The sequence below is a fragment of the Leuresthes tenuis genome, unplaced genomic scaffold, assembly GCF_036924035.1.
Source record: "Leuresthes tenuis unplaced genomic scaffold, fLeuTen1.0.hap1 SCAF_15, whole genome shotgun sequence".
Classification (NCBI taxonomy): domain Eukaryota; kingdom Metazoa; phylum Chordata; class Actinopteri; order Atheriniformes; family Atherinopsidae; genus Leuresthes; species Leuresthes tenuis.
The window spans coordinates 10,482,214-10,508,328 of NW_027325369.1; positions in this window are offsets into that span (position 1 = coordinate 10,482,214).

Sequence of the window (26,115 nt, forward strand, 5' to 3'; positions counted from 1 at the left end):
TGTAAAAAGCAGGTAAGAAAAGGTTTGACTGCCCGAACATACACCATCAAAAGAGGGAGCGGAGGTGTTCCGCTGTAAGAAGGTGTGAATGTCCGACCATAGTTGGTAAAAAGCGGGTAAGAAAAGGTTAAAATACCCGACTGTACACAATCAATAGCGGGAGCGGAGTTGTTCGGCTACTAAAAGATGTGAAAGTCCGACTATGGTTTGTAAAAAGCGGGTAAGAAAAGGTGCTAATGCCCGACAATGTATGATCAATAGAGGGAGTGGAGGTTTTCGGCTGTAAGAAGGTCTGAATGTCCAACTATAATTTGTAAAAACCGGGTAAGAAAAGGCTTGAAAGCCCGACTATACACCATCATAAGCGGGAGAGGAGGTGTTCAGCTGCAAGAAGGTGTGAATGTCCACCCATAATTACTGAAAAATGGGTAAGAAAAGGTGCAAATGCCCAAACATACATCATCAAAAGCAGGAGTGGATGTTTTGGGCTACAAGAAGGTTTGAAAGTCCGACCATGGTTTGTAAAAAACGGGTAAGAAAAGGTGCGAATGCCCGACAATGTATGATCAAAAGAGGGAGCGGAGGTTTTTGGCTACAAGAAGGTTTGAATGTCCGACCATAGTTTGTAAAAAGCGGGTAAGAAAAGGTTCAAATGCCTGACAATACACCATCAAAAGCGGGAGCGGAGATGTTCCGCTGTAAGACGGTGTGAATGTCCGACCATAGTTGGTAAAAAGCGGGTAAGAAAAGGTTAAAATACCCGACTGTACACAATCAATAGGGGGAGCGGAGTTGTTCGGCTACAAGAAGGTGTGAAAGTCCAACCATGGTTTGTAAAAAGCTGGTAAGAAAAGGTTCGAATGCCCGAATATACACCATCAAAAGTGGAAGCGGAGGTGTTCGGCTGCAAGGTGTGAACGTCCGACCAAAGTTTGTAAAAAGCAGTTAAGAAAAGGTTCGAATATCCAACCAAACATAATCAAAAGCGGGAGCAGAGCTGTTCGACTGCAAGTAGGTGTGAATGTCCTGCCATAATTACTCACAAACGGGTAAGAAAAGGTAGTATTGCCAGACCATACATGATCAAAACAGGGAGCGGAGGTGGTTTAGCTGCAAAAAGGGGTGAATGTCCAACTAAAGTTCAAATATATTAACAAAAGCGGGAGGAGAGGTCTTCGGATTAGAGTGGTTGAAATTTCCAACCATAATCTATAAAATGTGGTGGAAAAAAAAAGGTGTGAAGGAATGAATTTTATAGCAAAATCCGAAATCATGCATAACTCCGCAAAAGGAACGTATTGCTCAACCAAAGGGATGCTTCTTTCTCATTCAGGGTAATATGAGGAACTTTATGCTTGATACATTTTAGACATGGATAACTATGAAGGACAAAGCAATTTTAACTTGGTTTGAGCAAAGCAATTCATTTTATAGGAAAATCCGAAATCGTGCAGGACTCATGAAAGTAAGCTTATTCTCGGATTCCTGATCCTCCAGTGTTGCTCTTTCCTATGCTGCAAAATACAGCCTTGTTCTTTGTTGAAATAGATATAGACATTGATAAATATGAAGGACAAAGCAGTTTCCACTTTGTTTGAGTGAAGGAATTAATTTTATAGCAAAATCCCAAATCAAGCAGAACGTATGAAAATAAGCGTGTTTTCGGATTCCTGATCCTTCAGTGTTGCTATTTCTTCTACTGCAAAATACAATGTTGTTCTTTGTTGAAGTCAATCTAGACATTGATAAATATGAAGGACAAAGCAGTTTTAACATAGTTTGAGTAAAGGAATTCATTTTATACATAAAATCCCAAATCATGCAGAACGTATGAAAATAAGCTTATTCTCGGATTCCTGTTCCTTCAAGTGTTGCTCTGTCTACTACTGCAAAATACAATGTTGTTCTTTGTTGAAGTCGATCTAGACATTGATAAATATGAAGGACAAAGCAGTTTTAACTTGGTTTGAGTGAAGGAATTCATTTTATACATAAAATCCCAAATCATGCAGAACGTATGAAAATAAGCTTATTCTCGGATTACTGATCCTTCAGTGATGCTCTTTCTTCTACTGCAAAATCCAGTGTTGTTCTTTGTTGAAGTCAATCTAGACATTGATAAATATGAAGGACAAAGTAGTTTTAACATAGTTTGAGTGAAAGCATTCATTTATAGTAAAATCAATAATCGGATTCCTAAACCTTTTGATTTGCTCTTTCTTTACTGCAAAGTACAATGTTGTTCTTTGTTGAAGTCGATCTAGACATTGATAAATATGAAGGACAAAGCAGTTTTCACTTGGTTTGAGTGAAGGATTTGCAGCTGAAAACCTCCCGCTCCCGCTTTCGAGCCTTTTCTTACCCGGTTTTTAGAAATTATGGTTGGACATTCAGACCTTGAAGCCGAAGACCTCCACGCCCTCTTTTGATCATACATTGTCGGGCATTCGCACCTTGTCTTACCCGCTTTTTACAAACTATAGTCAGACATTCACACCTTGCAGCTGAACCACCTCAGCTCCCTGTTTTGATCATGAATGGTCTGGCAATACTACCTTTTCTTACCCGTTTGTGAGTAATTATGGCTGGACATTCACACCTACTTGCAGTCGAACAGCTCTGCTCCCGCTTTTGATGGTATATATTCGGGCATTCGAACCTTTTCTTAACTGCTTTTTGCAAACTTTGGTCGGACGTTCACACCTTCTTGCAGCCGAACACCTCCGCTTCCGCTTTTGATGGTATATATTCGGGCATTCGAACCTTTTCTTAGCAGCTTTTTACAAACCATGGTTGAACTTTCACACCTTCTTGTAGCCGAACACCTCCGCTCCCGCTTTTGATGGTGTATAGTCAGGTATTTGAACCTTTTCTTACCCGCTTTTTACAAACTATGGTCGGACATTCAAACCTTCTTGTAGCCAAAAACCTCCGCTCCCTCTTTTGATCATACATTGTCGGGCATTCGCACCTTTTCTTACCCGTTTTTTACAAACCATGGTCGGACTGTCACACATTCTTGTAGCCAAACACATCCGCTCCCGCTATTGATTGTGTACAGTCGGGTATTTTAACCTTTTCTTACCCGCTTTTTACCAACTATGGTCGGACATTCACACCGTCTTACAGCGGAACACCTCCGCACCCGCTTTTGATGGTGTATAGTCAGTTATTTGAACCTTTTCTTACCCGCTTTTTACAAACTATGGTCGGACATTCAAACTTTCTTGTAGCCGAAAACCTCCGCTCCCTCTTTTGATCATACATTGTCGGGCATTCGCACCTTTTCTTACCCGTTTTTTACAAACCATGGTCGGACTGTCACACATTCTTGTAGCCAAACACATCCGCTCCCGCTATTGATTGTGTACAGTCGGGTATTTTAACCTTTTCTTACCCGTTTTTTACCAACTATGGTCGGACATTCACACCTTCTTACAGCGGAACACCTCCGCTCCCTCTTTTGATGGTGTATGTTTGGGCATTCGACCCTTTTCTTACTCGCTTTTTACAAACTATGCTCGGACATTCAAACCTTCTTGTAGCCGAACACATCCACTCCTGCTTTTGATGATGTATGGTTGGGCATTAAAACCTACTTGTTGCCCGCTTTTCATTAATTTTGGGTGGACATTCACACCTTGTCACAGCCAAACACCTCCGCTCCCTGTTTTGATCATGTATGGTTGGACATTCGCACCTTTTCTCACCCGCTTTTTGCCAACTATGGTCGGATGTTCACAGCTTCCTCTCCACCATACTTGTATGGTGGGATATTCACACCCACTTGCATCCGAAGACCTTTTGTTGATATTTAGTCGGTCATTCGCAGCTTACCCGCTTTTGGCAAACTATGGCCTTCATGCAGCCAAACACCTCTGATCTCGCTTTTGATGATGTAAGGTTGGGCATTCAGACCTTGCTTCACCTGCTTTTCACCAAATATAGTCGGACATTCACACCTTCTTGCAGCCGAACACTTCCGCTCCACCTTTTAGTGTTCTATCACACCTTTTTTTTCACCGCATTTTATAGATTATGGTTGGAAATTCTCAACCACTCTCATCCGAAGACCTCTCCTCCCGCTTTTGTTAATATATTTGAACTTTAGTCGGACATTCACACCTTCTTGCAGCTGAACCACCTCCGCTCCCTGTTTTGATCATGTATGGTCTGGCAATACTACCTTTTCTTACCCGTTTGTTAGTAATTATGGCTGGACATTCACACCTACTTGCAGCCGAACACCACCTCTCCCGCTTTTGATGATGTATGGACCGGCATTCTTACCTTTTCTAACACATTTTTCAGCAATTATGGTCGGAGATTCACACTTACTCACAGCCGAACAACTCCGCTCCCGCATTTGATGGTGTATAGTCGGGCATTCTCACCCTTTCTCATCAGCTTTTTGCAAATTATGATCTGACATTCACACCTGCTTTTGATAATGTATGGTTTGGCATTCGCACCTTTTCTTACCCATTTTTCAGTAATTATGGGTGGACATTCACACCTTCTTGCAGCTGAACACCTCCTCTCCCGCTATTGATTGTGTACAGTCGGGTATTTTAACCTTTTCTTACCCGCTTTTTACCAAATATGGTCGGACATTCACACCGTCTTACAGCGGAACACCTCTGCTCCCGCTTTTGATGGTGTATAGTCAGGCATTTGAACCTTTTCTTACCCGCTTTTTACAAACTATGGTCGGACATTCAAACCTTCTTGTAGCCGAAAACCTCCGCTCCCTCTTTTGATTATACATTGTTGGGCATTCGCACCTTATTTACAAACTATAGTCAGACATTCACACCTTGCAGCTGAGCCACCTCAGCTCCCTGTTTTGGTAGTGTATGTTCGGGCATTCGAACCTATTCTTACCCCCTTTTTACAAACTATGCTCGGAGATTCACACCTACTCACAGCCGAACAACTCCGCTCCCGCATTTGATGATGTCTTGGCCGGCATTCTAGTCTCTTCTAACACATTTTTCAGCAATTATGGTTGGACATTCACACCTACTCACAGCCGAACACTTCCGCTCCCGCATTTGATGTTGTATAGCCGGGCATTCTCACCCTTTCTCATCAGCTTTTTGCAAATTATGATCTGACATTCACACCTACTTGCAGTCGAACAGCTCTGCTCCCGCTTTTGATTATGTTTGGTTGGATATTCGAACCTTTTCTTAACTGCTTTTTACAAACTTTGGTCGGACGTTCACACCTTCTTGCAGCCGAACACATCCACTTCCACTTTTGATGGTATATATTCGGGCATTCGAACCTTTTCTTACCCGCTTTTTACAAACCGTGGTCGGACTTTCACACCTTCTTGTAGCCAAAAAACTCCGCTCCCGCTATTGATTGTGTACAGTTGGGTATTTTAACCTTTTCTTACCCGCTTTTTACCAACTATGGTCGGACATTTACACCTTCTTACAGCGGAACACCTCCGCTCCCTCTTTTGATGGTCTATGTTCGGGCATTCAAACCTTTTCTTACCCGCTTTTTACAAACTATGGTCGGACATTCAAACCTTCTTGTAGCCGAACACATCCACTCCTGCTTTTGATGATGTATGGTTGGGCATTTTCACCTTTTCTTACCCATTTTTCAGTAATTATGGGTGGACATTCACACCTTCTTGCAGCTGAACAACTCCTCTCCCGCTTATGATCATGTGCGGTTTGATATTCGAAAATTTTCTTTCATGTTTTAAAGCAATTATTGATGGACATTCAAATCTTCTTGTAGCCAAACACATCCACTCCTGCTTTTGATGATGTATGGTAACCTTTTCTTACCCGCTTTTTACAAACTATGGTCGGACATTCAAACCTTCTTGTAGCCAAAAACCTCCGCTCCCTCTTTTGATCATACATTGTCGGGCATTCGCACCTTATCTTACCCGCTTTTTACAAACTATAGTCAGACATTCACACCTTGCAGCTGAACCACCTCCGCTCCCTGTTTTGATCATGTATGGTCTGGCAATACTACCTTTTCTTACCCGTTTGTGAGTAATTAATCCCAAAATATTGAGCATAAAATAAGTCTTTATGCTGATGATGTATTACTTTTCCTTCAGAACTCACAGACGTCTCTCAGTCACACGATCACACTCATAAATAAATTCTCAGCACTTTCTGACTACTCTATCAACTGGTCTAAGACCACAGTTCTGCCCATTAACTGTAGGGTCCATAATATACCTGCGATCACTTTACAGTCAGGAAATATTAGATATTTAGGCATAAACATTTCCTCCAGGCTCTCAGAGCTAACAAAGCTAAATTATGTGCAATTATTAAAGACAGTAGAGGATGATCTCTCGTTGGAAGTCCTTACCTATATCACTTATGGGGAGAGTTACATCCATTAAAATGATGATACTACCAAAAGTTAACTATTTGTTCTCAATGATCTGGTTTAAGTCACTAGATTCATGCATCTCCAAATTTCTGTGGAAAAACAAACCACCACGTATTAGTTTAAAAACCCTACAGAAGACCAAGGACAGTGGTGGATTAGATTTACCTCATTTTCAGCACTATTCCTTAGACAATAGGTTACAATATATATCAAAATGGTTTAAACCTTGTTGTTGTCACAGTTCCCAGAGACGTTGTAATCGTTGAGGATTCTATATTCACCCCCTCATTAGAGGCACGTAATGCAGATTGATGACGCTGAATCTTCTTCTCTGTTCATTGCTGGCATCATTCCCAGCATCGTAAGTGTTCGTGGCATTGTTAGCCTCTTCTGCTGGATCTTGATATCGAGAATCCTTTTGTATTTCTGGTTTGTCAGTCCTCTGTCTTCGTTCACCGGAGTCTTCGTCTTTTTGTCCTTGAGTTTGGTGATTTTTTCTTCTTTTGATGCCTTGACACAATGTGACAGGTGATACCACGTGGGAGATCCTGTAACTTGGATTGCTGTCCCTGTGCTGCGAAATGGCTGTGCTGCTCAAATGGTCTCTCCTTCATCATGGTTACATGCTGCTATTCCGACATCTCGCCATTCCGACATGGGTCTCCAATTGTCGGAATGGCGACACTTAATTTTTTATCAAACGTCCCACCATTCCGACACTTTTTTCCTCCTATGGTCGGAATGGCGGTATGTTTTTTGTTTTTTTTAACATACCGCCATTCCGACAGTTCCTTTTAATAGCCTATTTTTTACCCAAAACATTTTGCACTAATGATATGCCGGCGCAAATACGCCCTAAAGTTTGGCGCACAAGCTTTGCACATGCAGAGGCCACAGCCTCGCAAACAAACTTTAATAATCTATTATCAAAATCCCCTGAATTTCAAATATAAAAATACAGATATTAATGTAACTCTGGCGAGACTGAAACTGATTAAGCAGAAATACAGTGTCAGTGAGCTGTCACAGCAGCCAGCTGGAGCGGAGCTCTCCACAGAGCCCATGCGTCTTTTGCACGCTGTCATCATATGCAAAAGTAATAATTGCAATTACAGATATCACGGCTACTGCACAGGACACAGTTGCGAGCACTCTGCCTTGCCTTGCCAATAGGAGAAGAGAGAAATGACAGCATAGAACGTATAAAACACAACAAAATGCAGTAAAAATGTTTATTCATGTTATTCACGTGATTTATGAGTACTCACTCCAATTTTGGGAAGCGCGGATGGGTTTTGCGCATTTGGCACAAACACACAGCCGCAACGGTTGTAGCTTTATACAGCCTGTTGATATCTTAAGGACCTAACTGGTCACACCTGGGAGTAAATGTCATGTAGAGATTGTTTTTACATGACATTACAGCTGAACATATAGCTTTCATCCACAAACCAACGTGGGAGAGCCCGAAGACGCATGTGCCAGACGCACATAGGCATGCGTAAAACCAATTTTGACCACTTCATACTGTTTATTTGCTTTCTTTTAGTTAACTTTCGTTTCTTTTGGATTCTTGTGCGTGTTATGGAGCCGTTTTGGTCCATGTTTGTAAGCCTTTTTTTCCTGGATTAAATTTTCGGAAGTTGAAACAAGTGGCATTGGAGTGTGTGATTGAAAACCACCGCGGACTGCTTCTCCTCCTCCAGTTGCCGAGACTTTGTGTTTTTAATAACTCTTGTCTATAAACATGTGTTAAACATATAAATTGCATGAACAGAAAGAAGGGACTCACCTGTTGAGTAACACACATTTCCTTATACGGAAAGCCTTGTCGGAATGGTGGGACATTTGAACGTCAGAATAGCGGGATGTCGCAATGGTGGGATGTCGGAATGGTGGGACGTTTGCATGTCGGAATGGTGGGATGTCGGAATGGTGGGATGTCGGAATGGTGGGATGTCGGAATAGCGGGATGTCGGAATGGCGGGATTTCGGAATGGGTGTTGCCACCCCCTTCATCATATACACAGTTATTTATACATCCCCTTCCACCATGAAGCGTTGTCCCTTTTTGTTTCTCTCTTTGTTCTTAAAATGCTGTTATGCATGTCTAAACCAATCCATTAAATTAGATCATTTTGGCAGTAAAGCGATCTACAATGTGCTTGGTCGCAAAGCTGCTCATCTGTGGTAAACAGCTCTTCAGAAAGGCATTCTTCAATTGATTTCACTAATTCTATGTAATAATTTTGTGATTTCCTACAAAACTACACTTCTTCTCCCATCTGTCTGAGTATTTAATATTGTCTGGGTCCCGTTAAAACATGTATTTTTCCCATCTAATTCCTTGTTTGCTTTAAAACAAGTATTCCCCATTTTCTATCCCTTCAGTAGCCAACCAGTTTGTATGGAGTACACTGGAGCAACTTGACTGATCAGTAAAACACTGCTTTTGTTGTCACCGCAAGGCTTCCCCCATCGGTTGTTTCACTGAGACACTACTGAGTAACTATAACTCAACACAGTTTATACACATAACATTCATATACATACTAACAAACAAACAAACAAACAATTATTTATCGCAATTTTCTCATCTCTGTTTGAACGTACACCCAGGTAAATATTCCTGTAGTCTTCTCATACCGACTATGGACCCATTCATTGTTTAACTTCACTGTTTTGCAAATCCTAATTGAATATTACACATTGACATTGAATTTTACTTGATAAGCAGGTCTTCATTGCATTCAGCAGCCTATATGTGAGCATCTATGTGTAAGCTGTTCTTCTTTGCATTTATCAGCAGCAAGCAATTCTTCATTGCACATGCATATGAAAATAGTAAAACAATTCCAATGCGTTAGCGAAACCTTCTATATCAGGAGTGTCCATCATGATGCTGGGAATAGAACCTCTTTCCCAGAATAGTTCAACCTTCATTACTCAACTGATCATAACTCCGCAATGAGCACATTTCAAAGTATCATTCCTCTACATATATTCAAAAATCTATGTGTAAATGTTTAATATTTCTTATATTTGTTGATGTCATTCTGTGTGCATGTGGCCTAAACCCAATCTCTGTGTGGCAATTTTAATTTAAACAAGTTGAACTCTGCCTCTGATCATTTAAAAAAGGTGTGTACCAATATCAACCTTTCTCAGGTAATTACAGATCCTACAAAACCAAAGAGATCCTTCAAGGTTGTCCCTGATTGGCTCAATCTTAACAAATCAAAGGTAGAAAATCGGCAGTATCCGAACTTGGTGTTAGTTATCACTGCTCAATAGCCTGTATCAGAATTGCAAAAATGAAAACATTAGGTCCACGCTTGGTATCCAGATCCTGAAACATCTCCATGAGCAGGCTTTTTTTTAACTGATCTGTTGAATAGTTATATGACACTGTTAAAATCCCAGATGAAGATCTAGCACTTGACCATTTTTGTAAATCTTCTAATTCCATAGTTGATAAACACGCCCCTTTTAAAAAGTATAGAACTTAGAACAGGTCTATCCCTGGCTTTCGGCAGAACTGTCTTCTTTACTTTTTTTTCCCCTTGTCCTGTTCAGCATTATGTCAGAAGAATTGTAGTCTGAATACCTTTGATGCCAAACAGATTTGTTTTAGAAAGGGAAGTTTTATAAATGTAAAGCTCCCCTTGATGCCAATTTATTTATTTCTGTTTACAATATATGACATGAACTGAACTGAACCGGACCGGGGGACAAGGAAAGAAGAAGAGGAAAGAAGAGGAAACAGAACAAAAATAGAAACAAAAACCAGACAACCAGCTGCTACACCTGTAAAAAATAAAACAGACAACAATCCATGGCCTATGAGGGGAATCCAGCCTTAGCGCCACCAGGAGCACCGGAAAGCAGACAAGCAGAGAAAAAACAAACACACAAACAAACAAAAACAAGCACAAGAAGCGGCAATCGCATACAACACAGCTGTGGATATAGATGACCTGAGACGACATGATAATACATCAACTGCTTAGTGACCATGCTACTGGACTAATGAATGTGTGTGTGTGTGTGTGAGAACATGCAACACCCATGGCACAGGACCTACATGATAACCGTGCTTAGTTATGAGTGTATAAGCGTACAGGGCCACAATCCACAGCCCCCCCCCAACCAATCAGAAGCAGGCAGAGAGGGCCACAAGACCCAGGCCACCAGCAGCCCCCACAGAGCACAGAACCCAGGCAGCCCACCGCAGGGGCAACCACGCATCCACCCAGAAGACTGCAGAGGAAGCCCCCGGAAAGAGCCCCCATAAGCATAGGGCAGAGGCACTCCGGGAACCAGGGGCAACAGCCCATCGACCCCGCCAGGCCCCAGCCGCCCAGACATGGGCCGTGCACTGGACCTGGGCCCCAGGAGCCCGAGCGCCCCCAAACCCCCCGGCAGAGGCCCCACCCAATACCCAGGAGGGCCAAGCGCCCCAGACAGCCACAAACTGGGTCAGCGCCTGCCCCAGCGCCCCTGGCCAAGTGCCCTGGGAGTCAAGACGTGCCCACAGGTGGGTGAAGTCGCGAGCAGTGGGGAGAGGCAACGCTGATGCCCCATCGGGAGAAACACAGGCAGGCCAGGCGACAGCAAGTCCCAGATCCAGGCCCAATCATTACCACACACACTTTCACGTCCCATACATCCACACATCCACACATCCTACCTCCCTCGACTCTGCTGGGGTGTAGTGCAGCGGGCACACCAGGAGGCCAGCAACCCTCCAGCCACCACAGACCCCGAACCAGCAGAACAATTAATTAATCCTCCTGGCCCCTCCTGCCCCGAGCAGACACCAGGAAGCAGGGGTGTGCGAAGAAGACCCCTCCCCTCACCCTTCTGGCTCTTCAATATTTTCTAATAGTGAGCAATTAAAATTGAGGGGCAGCCAAACTTGTAGAACTGGGAGCGCGGCACTCTGGGCAGCCTACATACCCAAAGAGCCCCGCCCACCAGATGCCACTCAGTGTAACCACCCCCCAAGACCTAATGTGTGTGTGTGAGTGTGTTTGATAAGTAGTAATGTCTAAGGTGTAATTAAAACAGGGGCAGGGAACTGCAGAGTGCAACCAAAGGGGACCACCTACGTGGCCCCATCCACTACACCCCACCGAACACACACGCCCCCAAAACCCTTCATGTGTGAGTGTGTGCTGTGTACAGGAGCCAGAAGGGAGAGGGGTATGGGGATATATACCGGGGGAGCTACTCTCCCCCAGAGAGGGCAGCCAGGGACTGGCTGCAATAGGCATCCCCGCTACCTGGGAGCCAACAATGGGCAGGAGGGCCTGATGTCCACCAGGCTCGGGGCCTGCAGCGACCATATTCCGGGAGCTACTGTACCCCCAGAAGGTACCCATCCCGCCCCACCCCACTCAACCCAACCCCCCCCAGGAGGACCTCTACAAAAAACAAACAAACAAACCACCCGGTCACACCAGTTGCAGCAGCCTGGGCCTGAGACCCACCATCACCCAGCAACCCACCACCACCACTATGTGATAAAACTAATCAGAGGGGACCAGAGAGAATGAAATTCAGCCAATTGATGTTTTGAGGAGGCAGACATTGTTTCCATGCTAATATAATCTAAAAGAAAATTTCTAAACTGGTTAATACACAGATTGTTCTTCGCTTTCCAGTTCATGAGAATAGTTTTCTTTGCGATACATATCACTGTGACAACCATGTGTGCTGAGTTAATTTCCATGTTGATGTTGTCTAAGTCACCCAGTATGCACAGTGTGGGGCATGCAGGGATGCTACACTTTAGCCATGTTGACAGGTCCTCACAGACTTCAAGCCAGAACTTCTGGACAGGCGCAGAAAACCACAAAGCGTGTGCATAATCATCAGGTGTGTTATCTGTGCAATGTGAGCAGATGTTTGAGTGTGTTAGACCCATCCTGAACATCCTTTGTCCTGTATAGTGTGTTCTATGAAGGATTTTGTATTGTATGAGCTGTAAATTAGGATTTCGAGTCTTTATGAAGGTGTTCAAACATATTTGTGGTTAGAAGCTATGACCAGAACTGATGGATAAATCTGCCTCCCATTTTGAGGATGGAAGAGACATTGTGTCATCTATCTTAGACAATAATTTATATATTTTTGATAGTAGTTTTGGGGTACAGCTGCTTAGAAATTCTGCTACCCTAGTCGGGGGTTGTAAGTCTGGTTGGTGGAGGATATATCCATCCATCCATCCATCATCTGCCGCTTATCCGGGGGTCGGGTCGCGGGGGCAGCAGCTTGAGCAGAGAAACCCAGACGTCTCTGTCCCCGGCCACTTCCTCCAGCTCTTCCGGGGGGACCCCGAGGCGTTCCCAGGCCAGCCGAGAGACATAGTCTCTCCAACGTGTCCTGGGTCTCCCCCGGGGTCTCCTCCCAGTGGGACGTGCCCGGAACACCTCCCCAGGGAGGCGCCCAGGGGGCATCCTAACCAGATGCCCGAGCCACCTCATCTGACTCCTCTCAATGCGGAGGAGCAGCGGTTCTACTCCGAGCCCCTCCCGGATGACTGAGCTTCTCACCCTATCTCTAAGGGAGAGCCCAGACACCCTGCGGAGGAAACCCATTTCGGCCGCTTGTATTCGCGATCTTGTTCTTTCGGTCACTACCCACAACTCGTGACCATAGGTGAGGATGGGAACGTAGATTGACCAGTAAGTAGAGAGCTTCGCCTTCTGGCTCAGCTCCCTCTTCACAACGACGGGTCGGTGCAGAGCCTGCAACACTGCAGGCGCCGCACCGATCCGCCCGTCAATCTCCCGCTCCATTCGTCCGTCACTCGTGAACAAGACCCCGAGATACTTGAACTCCTCCTCTTGGGGAAGGATCTCATTCCCGACCCGGAGAGAGCATTCCACCCTTTTCCGGCTGAGAACCATAGTCTCGGATTTGGAGGTGCTGATTCTCATCCCAGCCGCTTCACACTCGGCTGCGAATCACTCCAGTGAGAGCTGAAGGTCACGGCCTGACGACGCTAACAGAACCACATCATCTGCAAAAAGCAGAGACCCGATTCTGAGGTCGCCAAATGGGACACCCTCAACGCCCTGGCTCCGCCTAGAAATTCTGTCCATAAAAGTTAGGAACAGAATCGGTGACAAAGGGCAGCCCTGACGGAGTCCAACTCTCACCGGAAACGTATCCGACTTACTGCCGGCAATGCGGACCAAACTCTGGCACCGGTCATACAGAGACCGAACGGCCCCTATCAAGGGGTCCGGCACTCCATATTCCCGGAGCACCCCCCACAGGACTCCACGAGGGACACGGTCGAACGCTTTCTCCAAGTCCACAAAACACATGTAGACTGGTTGGGCGAACTCCCATGCACCCTCCAGGATCCTGCCGAGGGTATAGAGCTGGTCCACTGTTCCACGGCCAGGACGAAAGCCACACTGCATCTCCTGAATCCGAGGCTCGATTATCCGACGGATCCTCCTCTCCAATACCCCCGAATAGACCTTACCAGGGAGGCTGAGGAGTGTGATACCCCTATAGTTGGAACACACCCTCCGGTCCCTCTTTTTAAAGAGGGGGACCACCACCCCAATTGGCCAAGCCAAGACAGCCCTACAACATCCAGAGCCTTGAGAAACTCAGGACGGACCTCATCCACCCCCGGGGCCTTGCCACCGAGGAACTTTTTAACCACCTCGGCAACCTCAGCCCCAGAAATGGGAGGCCCCGTCTCCGAGCTCTCCGACTCTGCCTCTTCCGAGCACGTGTTGGTAGGATTGAGGAGTTCCTCGAAGTACTCCCCCCACCGACTCACAACATCCCTAGTTGAGGTCAGCAAAGCCCCGTCCGCACTGTAAACAGTGTTGACTGTGATCCGCTTCCCCCCCCTGAGACGCCGGATGGTGGACCAGAATCTTTTCGAGGCCGTCCGGAAATCGTTCTCCATGGTCTCACCGAACTCCTCCCAGGCCCGAGTTTTTGCCTCAGCAACCGCCGAAGCCGCGGCCCGTCTGGCCCGTCGGTACCTATCAGCTTCTTCCAGGGTCCCACTGGCCAAAAAGGCCCGATAGGACTCCTTCTTCAGCTTGACGGCTTCCCTCACCACTGGTGTCCACCAGCAGGTTCGAGAGTTGCCGCCACGACAGGCACCGACCACCTTACGGCCACAACTCCGACCAGCTGCCTCAGCAATGGAGTCACGGAACATGGCCCATTCAATGTCCCCCACCTCAAATATGATTGAAGCTCTGCCGGAGGTGGGAGTTAAAGCTCCTTCTGACGGGGGATTCTGACAAACGCTCCCAGCAGACCCTCACAATACGTTTGGGCCTGCCAGGTCTGATCGGCATCCTCCCCCACCAGCGGAGCCAACTCACCACCAGGTGGTGATCAGTTGACAGCTCCGCCCCTCTCTTCACCCGAGTGTCCAGGACATACGGCCGCAAGTCCGATGATACAACCACAAAGTCGATCATCGAACTGCGGCCAAGGGTGTCCTGGTGCCAAGTGCACATATGGACACCCTTATGCCTGAACATGGTGTTCGTTATGGACAGTCTATGACTGGCACAGAAGTCCAACAACATAACACCACTCTGATTCAGATCGGGGGGGCCGTTCTTCCCAATCACACCCCTCCAGGTCTCACTGTCATTGCCCACGTGAGCATTGAAGTCCCCCAGCAGAATGAGGGAGTCTCCGGTAGGAGCATTCTCCAGTTCCTCCCCCAGAGACTCCAAAAAGGGTAGGTACTCTGAACTGCTGTTTGGCGCATAGGCACAAACAACAGTCAGGACTCGTCCCCCCACCCAAGGCGGAGGGAGGCTACCCTCTCGTTCACTGGGGTAAACCCCAATGTACTGGCACACAGCCGGGGGGCAATAAGTATGCCCACACCTGCTCTGCGCCTCTCACCACGGGCAACTCCAGAGTGGAAGAGAGTCCAACCCCTCTCAAGAGTACTGGTTCCAGATCCCAAGCCGTACATCGAGGTGAGTCCGACTATATCTAACGGTCTGATGAAGTTTCAACAATAAACAACAAACTTTGTATTATGAGAAAGAACCAGACTCATTCTTTAGGAATCCGAAAATAAGCTCTATTTTACGAGTTATGCACGAATTCGGATTCTCCTATAAAACGAATTCCTTAACTCAAACCAAGTTAAGACTGCTTTGTCCTTCATATTTATTCATGTCTAATCAAGTTTCAATGATAAACAACGTTGTACTTTGTAGAATGAGAAAGAACTTCTTCAGCAATAAGCATCACTCGACAAATGACGAAATACAGATTTTGCTATAAAATTAATTGCTATCAGCCTGACTTAAAACTGTTTGTCTTCCATATTTATCCACTTCAAATCAAGTTTAAACAATTAAAAAAAATTTGTAGTTTGAGAAAGAACAACTTAATCTTGAGCAATCAGTATAAAAAGAAGGTAAGCAAAGGTGCGAATGTCAAACCATACATGATCAAAACAGGGAGCGGAGGTGTTTGGCTGAGACAAGGTGTGAATGTCCACCCATAATTAATGAAAAGCGGGCAACAAGTAGGTTTGAATGCCCAACCATACATCATCAAAAGCAGGAGTGGATATGTTCGGCTACAAGAAGGTTTGAACGTCTGACCATAGTTTGTAAAAAGCGGGTAAGAAAAGGTTCAAATGCCCGAACATACACCATCAAAGGAGGGAGCGGAGGTGTTCCGCTGTAAGAAGGTGTGAATGTCCGACCATAGTTGGTAAAAAACGGGTAAGAAAAGGTTAAAATACCCGACTGTACACAATCAGTAGCGGGTGCGGAGTTGTTCGGCTACTAAAAGGTGTGAAAGTACGACCATGGTTTGTAAAAAGCGGGTAAGAAAAGGTGCGAATGCCCGAAAATGTATGATCAAAAGAGGGAGCGGAGGTGTTCGGCTGCAAGAAGGTGTGAATGTACACCCATAATTACTGAAAAATGGGTAAGAAAAGGTGCAAATGCCTAACTATACATAATCAAAAGCAGGAGTGGATGTGTTCGGCTCCAAAAAGGGTTGAATGTCTGACCATAGTTTGTAAAAAGCAGGTAAGAAAAGGTTTGACTGCCCGAACATACACCATCAAAAGAGGGAGCGGAGGTGTTCCGCTGTAAGAAGGTGTGAATGTCCGACCATAGTTGGTAAAAAGCGGGTAAGAAAAGGTTAAAATACCCGACTGTACACAATCAATAGCGGGAGCGGAGTTGTTCGGCTACTAAAAGATGTGAAAGTCCGACTATGGTTTGTAAAAAGCGGGTAAGAAAAGGTGCTAATGCCCGACAATGTATGATCAAAAGAGGGAGTGGAGGTTTTCGGCTGTAAGAAGGTCTGAATGTCCAACTATAATTTGTAAAAACCGGGTAAGAAAAGGCTTGAAAGCCCGACTATACACCATCATAAGCGGGAGAGGAGGTGTTCATCTGCAAGAAGGTGTGAATGTCCACCCATAATTACTGAAAAATGGGTAAGAAAAGGTGCGAATGCCCAAACATACATCATCAAAAGCAGGAGTGGATGTGTTGGGCTACAAGAAGGTTTGAAAGTCCAACCATAGTTTGTAAAAAACGGGTAAGAAAAGGTGCGAATGCCCGACAATGTATGATCAAAAGAGGGAGCGGAGGTTTTTGGCTACAAGAAGGTTTGAATGTCCGACCATAGTTTGTAAAAAGCAGGTAAGAAAAGGTTCAAATGCCTGACAATACACCATCAAAAGCGGGAGCGGAGGTGTTCCGCTGTAAGACGGTGTGAATGTCCGACCATAGTTGGTAAAAAGCGGGTAAGAAAAGGTTAAAATACCCGACTGTACACAATCAATAGCGGGAGCGGAGTTGTTCGGCTACATGAAGGTGTGAAAGTCCAACCATGGTTTGTAAAAAGCTGCTAAGAAAAGGTTCGAATGCCCGAATATATACCATCAAAAGCGGAAGCGGAGGTGTTCGGCTGCAAGAAGGTGTGAACGTCCGACCAAAGTTTGTAAAAAGCAGTTAAGAAAAGGTTCGAATATCCAACCAAACATAATCAAAAGCGGGAGCAGAGCTGTTCGACTGCAAGTAGGTGTGAATGTCCAGCCATAATTACTCACAAACGGGTAAGGAAAGGTAGTATTGCCAGACCATACATGATCAAAACAGCGAGCTGAGGTGGTTCAGCACCAAGGTGTGAATGTCTGACTATAGTTTGTAAAAAGCGGGTAAGATAAGGTGCGAATGCCCGACAATGTATAATCAAAAGAGGGAGCAGAGGTTTTCGGCTACAAGAAGGTTTGAATGTCCGACCATAGTTTGTAAAAAGCGGGTAAGAAAAGGTTCAAATGCCTGACTATACACCATCAAAAGCGGGAGCGGAGATGTTCCGCTGTAAGACGGTGTGAATGTCCGACCATAGTTGGTAAAAAGCGGGTAAGAAAAGGTTAAAATACCCGACTGTACACAATCAATAGCGGGAGCGGAGTTGTTCGGCTACTAAAAGATGTGAAAGTCCGACTATGGTTTGTAAAAAGCGGGTAAGAAAAGGTGCTAATGCCCGACTGTACACAATCAATAGCGGGAGAGGAGGTGTTCAGCTGCAAGAAGGTGTGAATGTCCACCCATAATTACTGAAAAATGGGTAAGAAAAGGTGCGAATGCCCAACCATACATTATCAAAAGCAGGTGTGAATGTCAGATCATAATTTGCAAAAAGCTGATGAGAAAGGGTGAGAATGCCCGACTATACACCATCAAATGCGGGAGCGGAGTTGTTCGGCTGTGAGTAAGTGTGAATCTCCGACCATAATTGCTGAAAAATGTGTTAGAAAAGGTAAGAATGCCGGTCCATACATCATCAAAAGCGGGAGAGGTGGTGTTCGGCTGCAAGTAGGTGTGAATGTCCAGCCATAATTACTAACAAACGGGTAAGAAAAGGTAGTATTGCCAGACCATACATGATCAAAACAGGGAGCGGAGGTGGTTCAGCTGCAAGAAGGTGTGAATGTCCGACTAAAGTTTAAATATATTAACAAAAGCGGGAGGAGAGGTCTTCGGATGAGAGTGGTTGAGAATTTCCAACCATAATCTATAAAATGCGGTGAAAAAAAAGGTGTGATAGAACACTAAAAGGTGGAGCGGAAGTGTTCGGCTGCAAGAAGGTGTGAATGTCCGACTATATTTGGTGAAAAGCAGGTGAAGCAAGGTCTGAATGCCCAACCTTACATCATCAAAAGCGAGATCAGAGGTGTTTGGCTGCATGAAGGCCATAGTTTGCCAAAAGCGGGTAAGCTGCGAATGACCGACTAAATATCAACAAAAGGTCTTCGGATGCAAGTGGGTGTGAATATCCCACCATACAAGTATGGTGGAGAGGAAGCTGTGAACAGCCGACCATAGTTGGCAAAAAGCGGGTGAGAAAAGGTGCGAATGTCCAACCATACATGATCAAAACAGGGAGCGGAGGTGTTTGGCTGTGACAAGGTGTGAATGTCCACCCAAAATTAATGAAAAGCGGGCAACAAGTAGGTTTGAATGCCCAACCATACATCATCAAAAGCAGGAGTGGATGTGATCGGCTACAAGAAGGTTTGAATGTCCGAGCATAGTTTGTAAAAAGCGTGTAAGAAAAGGTTCGAATGCCCAAACATACACCATCAAAAGAGGGAGAGGAGGTGTTCCGCTGTAAGAAGGTGTGAATGTCCGACCATAGTTTGTAAAAAATGGGAAAGAAAAGGTTAAAATACCCGACTGTACACAATCAATAGCGGGAGCGGATGTGTTTGGCTACAAGAATGTGTGACAGTCCGACCATGGTTTGTAAAAAACGGGTAAGAAAAGGTGCGAATGCCCGACAATGTATTATCAAAAGAGGGAGCGGAGGTTTTCGGCTACAAGAAGGTTTGAATGTCCGACCATAGTTTGTAAAAAGCGGGTAAGAAAAGGTTAAAATACCCAACTGTACACAATCAATAGCGGGAGAGGAGGTGTTCAGCTGCAAGAAGGTGTGAATGTCCACCCATAATTACTGAAAAATGGGTAAGAAAAGGTGCGAATGCCCAACCATACATTATCAAAAGCAGGTGTGAATGTCAGATCATAATTTGCAAAAAGCTGATGAGAAAGGGTGAGAATGCCCGACTATACACCATCAAATGCGGGAGCGGAGTTGTTCGGCTGTGAGTAAGTGTGAATCTCCGACCATAATTGCTGAAAAATGTGTTAGAAAAGGTAAGAATGCCGGTCCATACATCATCAAAAGCGGGAGAGGTGGTGTTCGGCTGCAAGTAGGTGTGAATGTCCAGCCATAATTACTAACAAACGGGTAAGAAAAGGTAGTATTGCCAGACCATACATGATCAAAACAGGGAGCGGAGGTGGTTCAGCTGCAAGAAGGTGTGAATGTCCGACTAAAGTTCAAATATATTAACAAAAGCGGGAGGAGAGGTCTTCGGATGAGAGTGGTTGAGAATTTCCAACCATAATCTATAAAATGCGGTGAAAAAAAAGGTGTGATAGAACACTAAAAGGTGGAGCGGAAGTGTTCGGCTGCAAGAAGGTGTGAATGTCCGACTATATTTGGTGAAAAGCAGGTGAAGCAAGGTCTGAATGCCCAACCTTACATCATCAAAAGCGAGATCAGAGGTGTTTGGCTGCATGAAGGCCATAGTTTGCCAAAAGCGGGTAAGCTGCGAATGACCGACTAAATATCAACAAAAGGTCTTCGGATGCAAGTGGGTGTGAATATCCCACCATACAAGTATGGTGGAGAGGAAGCTGTGAACAGCCGACCATAGTTGGCAAAAAGCGGGTGAGAAAAGGTGCGAATGTCCAACCATACATGATCAAAACAGGGAGCGGAGGTGTTTGGCTGTGACAAGGTGTGAATGTCCACCCAAAATTAATGAAAAGCGGGCAACAAGTAGGTTTGAATGCCCAACCATACATCATCAAAAGCAGGAGTGGATGTGATCGGCTACAAGAAGGTTTGAATGTCCGAGCATAGTTTGTAAAAAGCGTGTAAGAAAAGGTTCGAATGCCCAAACATACACCATCAAAAGAGGGAGAGGAGGTGTTCCGCTGTAAGAAGGTGTGAATGTCCGACCATAGTTGGTAAAAAACGGGTAAGAAAAGGTTAAAATACCCGACTGTACACAATCAATAGCGGGAGCGGATGTGTTTGGCTACAAGAATGTTTGACAGTCCAACCATGGTTTGTAAAAAACGGGTAAGAAAAGGTGCAAATGCCCGACAATGTATGATCAAAAGAGGGAGCGGAGGTTTTCAGCTACAAGAAGGTTTGAATGTCCGACCATAGTTTGTAAAAAGCGGGTAAGAAAAGGTTCAAATGCCTGACTATACACCATCAAAAGCGGGAGCGGAGTTGTTCCGCTGTAAGACGGTGTGAATGTCCGACCATAGTTGGTAAAAAGCGGGTAAGAAAAGGTTAAAATACCTGACTGTACACAATCAATAGCGGGAGCGGAGTTGTTCGGCTACAAGAAGGTGTGAAAGTTCAACCATGGTTTGTAAAAAGCTGCTAAGAAAAGGTTCAAATGCCTGACTATACACCATCAAAAGCGGGAGCGGAGGTGTTCCGCTGTAAGACGGTGTGAATGTCCGACCATAGTTGTTAAAAAGCGGGTAAGAAAAGGTTAAAATACCCGACTGTACACAATCAATAGGGGGAGCGGAGTTGTTCGGCTACAAGAATGTGTGACAGTCCGACCATGGTTTGTAAAAAGCTGGTAAGAAAAGGTTCGAATGCCCGAATATATACCATCAAAAGCGGAAGCGGAAGTGTTCGGCTGCAAGAAGGTGTGAACGTCCGACCAAAGTTTGTAAAAAGCAGTTAAGAAAAGGTTCGAATATCCAACCAAACATAATCAAAAGCGGGAGCAGAGCTGTTCGACTGCAAGTAGGTGTGAATGTCCAGCCATAATTACTCACAAACGGGTAAGAAAAGGTAGTATTGCCAGACCATACATGATCAAAACAGGGAGCTGAGGTGGTTCAGCACCAAGGTGTGAATGTCTGACTATAGTTTGTAAAAAGCGGGTAAGATAAGGTGCGAATGCCCGACAATGTATGATCAAAAGAGGGAGCAGAGGTTTTCGGCTACAAGAAGGTTTGAATGTCCGACCATAGTTTGTAAAAAGCGGGTAAGAAAAGGTTCAAATGCCTGACTATACACCATCAAAAGCGGGAGCGGAGATGTTCCGCTGTAAGACGGTGTGAATGTCCGACCATAGTTCGTAAAAAGTGGGTAAGAAAAGGTTAAAATACCCGACTGTACACAATCAATAGCGGGAGCGGATGTGTTTGGCTACAAGAATGTGTGAAAGTCCGACCATGGTTTGTAAAAAACGGGTAAGAAAAGGTGCGAATGCCCGACAATGTATGATCAAAAGAGGGTGCGGAGGTTTTTGGCTACAAGAAGGTTTGAATGTCCGACCATAGTTTGTAAAAAGCGGGTAAGAAAAGGTTTAAATGCCTGACTATACACCATCAAAAGCGGGAGCGGAGGTGTTCCGCTGTAAGACGGTGTGAATGTCCGACCATAGTTGGTAAAAAGCGGGTAAGAAAAGGTTAAAATACCTGACTGTACACAATCAATAGGGGGAGCGGAGTTGTTCGGCTACAAGAAGGTGTGAAAGTCCAACCATGGTTTGTAAAAAGCGGGTAAGAAAAGGTTCGAATGCCCGAATATATACCATCAAAAGTGGAAGTGGATGTGTTCGGCTGCAAGAAGGTGTGAACGTCCGACCAAAGTTTGTAAAAAGCAGTTAAGAAAAGGTTCGAATATCCAACCAAACATAATCAAAAGCGGGAGCAGAGCTGTTCGACTGCAAGTAGGTGTGAATGTCAGATCATAATTTGCAAAAAGCTGATGAGAAAGGGTGAGAATGCCCGGCTATACGCCATCAAATGCGGGAGCGGAAGTGTTCGGCTGTGAGTAGGTGTGAATGTCCGACCATAATTGCTGAAAAATGTGTTAGAAGAGACTAGAATGCCGGACAAGACATCATCAAAGGCGGGAGCGGAGTTGTTCGGCTGTGAGTAGGTGTGAATCTCCGAGCATAGTTTGTAAAAAGGGGGTAAGAATAGGTTCGAATGCCCGAACATACACTATCAAAACAGGGAGCTGAGGTGGCTCAGCTGCAAGGTGTGAATGTCTGACTATAGTTTGTAAATAAGGTGCGAATGCCCAACAATGTATAATCAAAAGAGGGAGCGGAGGTTTTCGGCTACAAGAAGGTTTGAATGTCCGACCATAGTTTGTAAAAAGCGGGTAAGAAAAGGTTCAAATGCCTGACTATACACCATCAAAAGCGGGAGCAGAGGTGTTCCGCTGTAAGACGGTGTGAATGTCCGACCATATTTGGTAAAAAGCGGGTAAGAAAAGGTTAAAATACCCGACTGTACACAATCAATAGCGGGAGAGGAGGTGTTCAGCTGCAAGAAGGTGTGAATGTCCACCCATAATTACTGAAAAATGGGTAAGAAAAGGTGCGAATGCCCAACCATACATTATCAAAAGCAGGTGTGAATGTCAGATCATAATTTGCAAAAAGCTGATGAGAAAGGGTGAGAATGCCCGACTATACACCATCAAATGCGGGAGCGGAGTTGTTCGGCTGTGAGTAAGTGTGAATGTCCGACCATAATTGCTGAAAAATGTGTTAGAAAAGGTAAGAATGCCGGTCCATACATCATCAAAAGTGGGAGAGGTGGTGTTCGGCTGCAAGTAGGTGTGAATGTCCAGCCATAATTACTAACAAACGGGTAAGAAAAGGTAGTATTGCCAGACCATACATGATCAAAACAGGGAGCGGAGGTGGTTCAGCTGCAAGAAGGTGTGAATGTCCGACTAAAGTTCAAATATATTAACAAAAGCGGGAGGAGAGGTCTTCGGATGAGAGTGGTTGAGAATTTCCAACCATAATCTATAAAATGCGGTGAAAAAAAAGGTGTGATAGAACACTAAAAGGTGGAGCGGAAGTGTTCGGCTGCAAGAAGGTGTGAATGTCCGACTATATTTGGTGAAAAGCAGGTGAAGCAAGGTCTGAATGCCCAACCTTACATCATCAAAAGCGAGATCAGAGGTGTTTGGCTGCATGAAGGCCATAGTTTGCCAAAAGCGGGTAAGCTGCGAATGACCGACTAAATATCAACAAAAGGTCTTCGGATGCAAGTGGGTGTGAATATCCCACCATACAAGTATGGTGGAGAGGAAGCTGTGAACAGCCGACCATAGTTGGCAAAAAGCGGGTGAGAAAAGGTGCGAATGTCCAACCATACATGATCAAAACAGGGAGCGGAGGTGTTTGGCTGTGACAAGGTGTGAATGTCCACCCAAAATTAATGAAAAGCGGGCAACAAGTAGGTTTGAATGCCCAACCATACATCATCAAAAGCAGGAGTGGATGTGTTCGGCTACAAGAAGGTTTGAATGTCCGAGCATAGTTTGTAAAAAGCGGGTAAGAAAAGGTTCGAATGCCCAAACATACACCATCAAAAGAGGGAGCGGAGGTGTTCCGCTGTAAGAAGGTGTGAATGTCCGACCATAGTTGGTAAAACACGGGTAAGAAAAGGTTAAAATACCCGACTGTACACAATCAATAGCGGGAGAGGAGGTGTTTGGCTACAAGAATGTGTGACAGTCCGACCATGGTTTGTAAAAAACGGGTAAGAAAAGGTTTAATTGCCTGACTATACACCATCAAAAGCGGGAGCGGAGGTTTTCGGCTACAAGAAGGTTTGAATGTCCGACCATAGTTTGTAAAAAGCAGGTAAGAAAAGGTTTGACTGCCCGAACATACACCATCAATAGCGGGAGCGGAGTTGTTCGGCTACTAAAAGATGTGAAAGTCCGACTATGGTTTGTAAAAAGCGGGTAAGAAAAGGTGCTAATGCCCGACAATGTATGATCAAAAGAGGGAGTGGAGGTTTTCGGCTGTAAGAAGGTCTGAATGTCCAACTATAATTTGTAAAAACCGGGTAAGAAAAGGCTTGAAAGCCCGACTATACACCATCATAAGCGGGAGAGGAGGTGTTCAGCTGCAAGAAGGTGTGAATGTCCACCCATAATTACTGAAAAATGGGTAAGAAAAGGTGCGAATGCCCAAACATATATCATCAAAAGCAGGAGTGGATGTGTTGGGTTACAAGAAGGTTTGAAAGTCCGACCATGGTTTGTAAAAAACGGGTAAGAAAAGGTGCGAATGCCCAACAATGTATGATCAAAAGAGGGAGCGGAGGTTTTTGGCTACAAGAAGGTTTGAATGTCCGACCATAGTTTGTAAAAAGCGGGTAAGAAAAGGTTCAAATGCCTGACAATACATCATCAAAAGCGGGAGCGGAGGTGTTCCGCTGTAAGACGGTGTGAATGTCCGACCATAGTTGGTAAAAAGCGGGTAAGAAAAGGTTAAAATACCTGACTGTACACAATCAATAGCGGGAGCGGAGTTGTTCGGCTACAAGAAGGTGTGAAAGTCCAACCATGGTTTGTAAAAAGCTGCTAAGAAAAGGTTCGAATGCCCGAATATATACCATCAAAAGCGGAAGCGGAGGTGTTCAGCTGCAAGAAGGTGTGAACGTCCGACCAAACTTTGTAAAAAGCAGTTAAGAAAAGGTTCGAATATCCAACCAAACATAATCAAAAGCGGGAGCAGAGCTGTTCGACTGCAAGTAGGTGTGAATGTCCAGCCATAATTACTCACAAACGGGTAAGAAAAGGTAGTATTGCCAGACCATACATGATCAAAACAGGGAGCTGAGGTGGTTCAGCACCAAGGTGTGAATGTCTGACTATAGTTTGTAAAAAGCGGGTAAGATAAGGTGCGAATGCCCGACAATGTATGATCAAAAGAGGGAGCGGAGGTTTTTGGCTACAAGAAGGTTTGAATGTCCGGCAATAGTTTGTAAAAAGCGGGTAAGAAAAGGTTCAAATGCCTGACTATACACCATCAAAAGCGGGAGCGGAGGTGTTCCGCTGTAAGACGGTGTGAATGTCCGACCATAGTTGGTAAAAAGCGGGTAAGAAAAGGTTAAAATACCCGACTGTACACAATCAATAGGGGGAGCGGAGTTGTTCGGCTACAAGAAGGTGTGAAAGTCCAACCATGGTTTGTAAAAAGCTGGTAAGAAAAGGTTCGAATGCCCGAATATATACCATCAAAAGCGGAAGCGGAGGTGTTCGGCTGCAAGAAGGTGTGAACGTCCGACCAAAGTTTGTAAAAAGCAGTTAAGAAAAGGTTCGAATATCCAACCAAACATAATCAAAAGCGGGAGCAGAGCTGTTCGACTGCAAGTAGGTGTGAATGTCCAGCCATAATTACTCACAAACGGGTAAGAAAAGGTAGTATTGCCAGACCATACATGATCAAAACAGGGAGCGGAGGTGGTTCAGCTGCAAGGTGTGAATGTCTGACTATAGTTTGTAAAAAGCGAGTAAGATAAGGTGCGAATGCCCGACAATGTATGATAAAAAGAGGGAGCAGAGGTTTTCGGCTGCAAGAAGGTCTGAATGTCCACCCAAAATTCCTGAAAAATGGGTAAAAAAAGGGTGCGAATTCCAAACCATGCATCATCAAAAGCAGGAGTGGATGTGTTCGGCTACAAGAAGATTTGAATGTCCATCAATAATTGCTTTAAAACATGAAAGAAAATTTTCGAATATCAAACCGCACATGATCATAAGCGGGAGAGGAGTTGTTCAGCTGCAAGAAGGTGTGAATGTCCACCCATAATTACTGAAAAA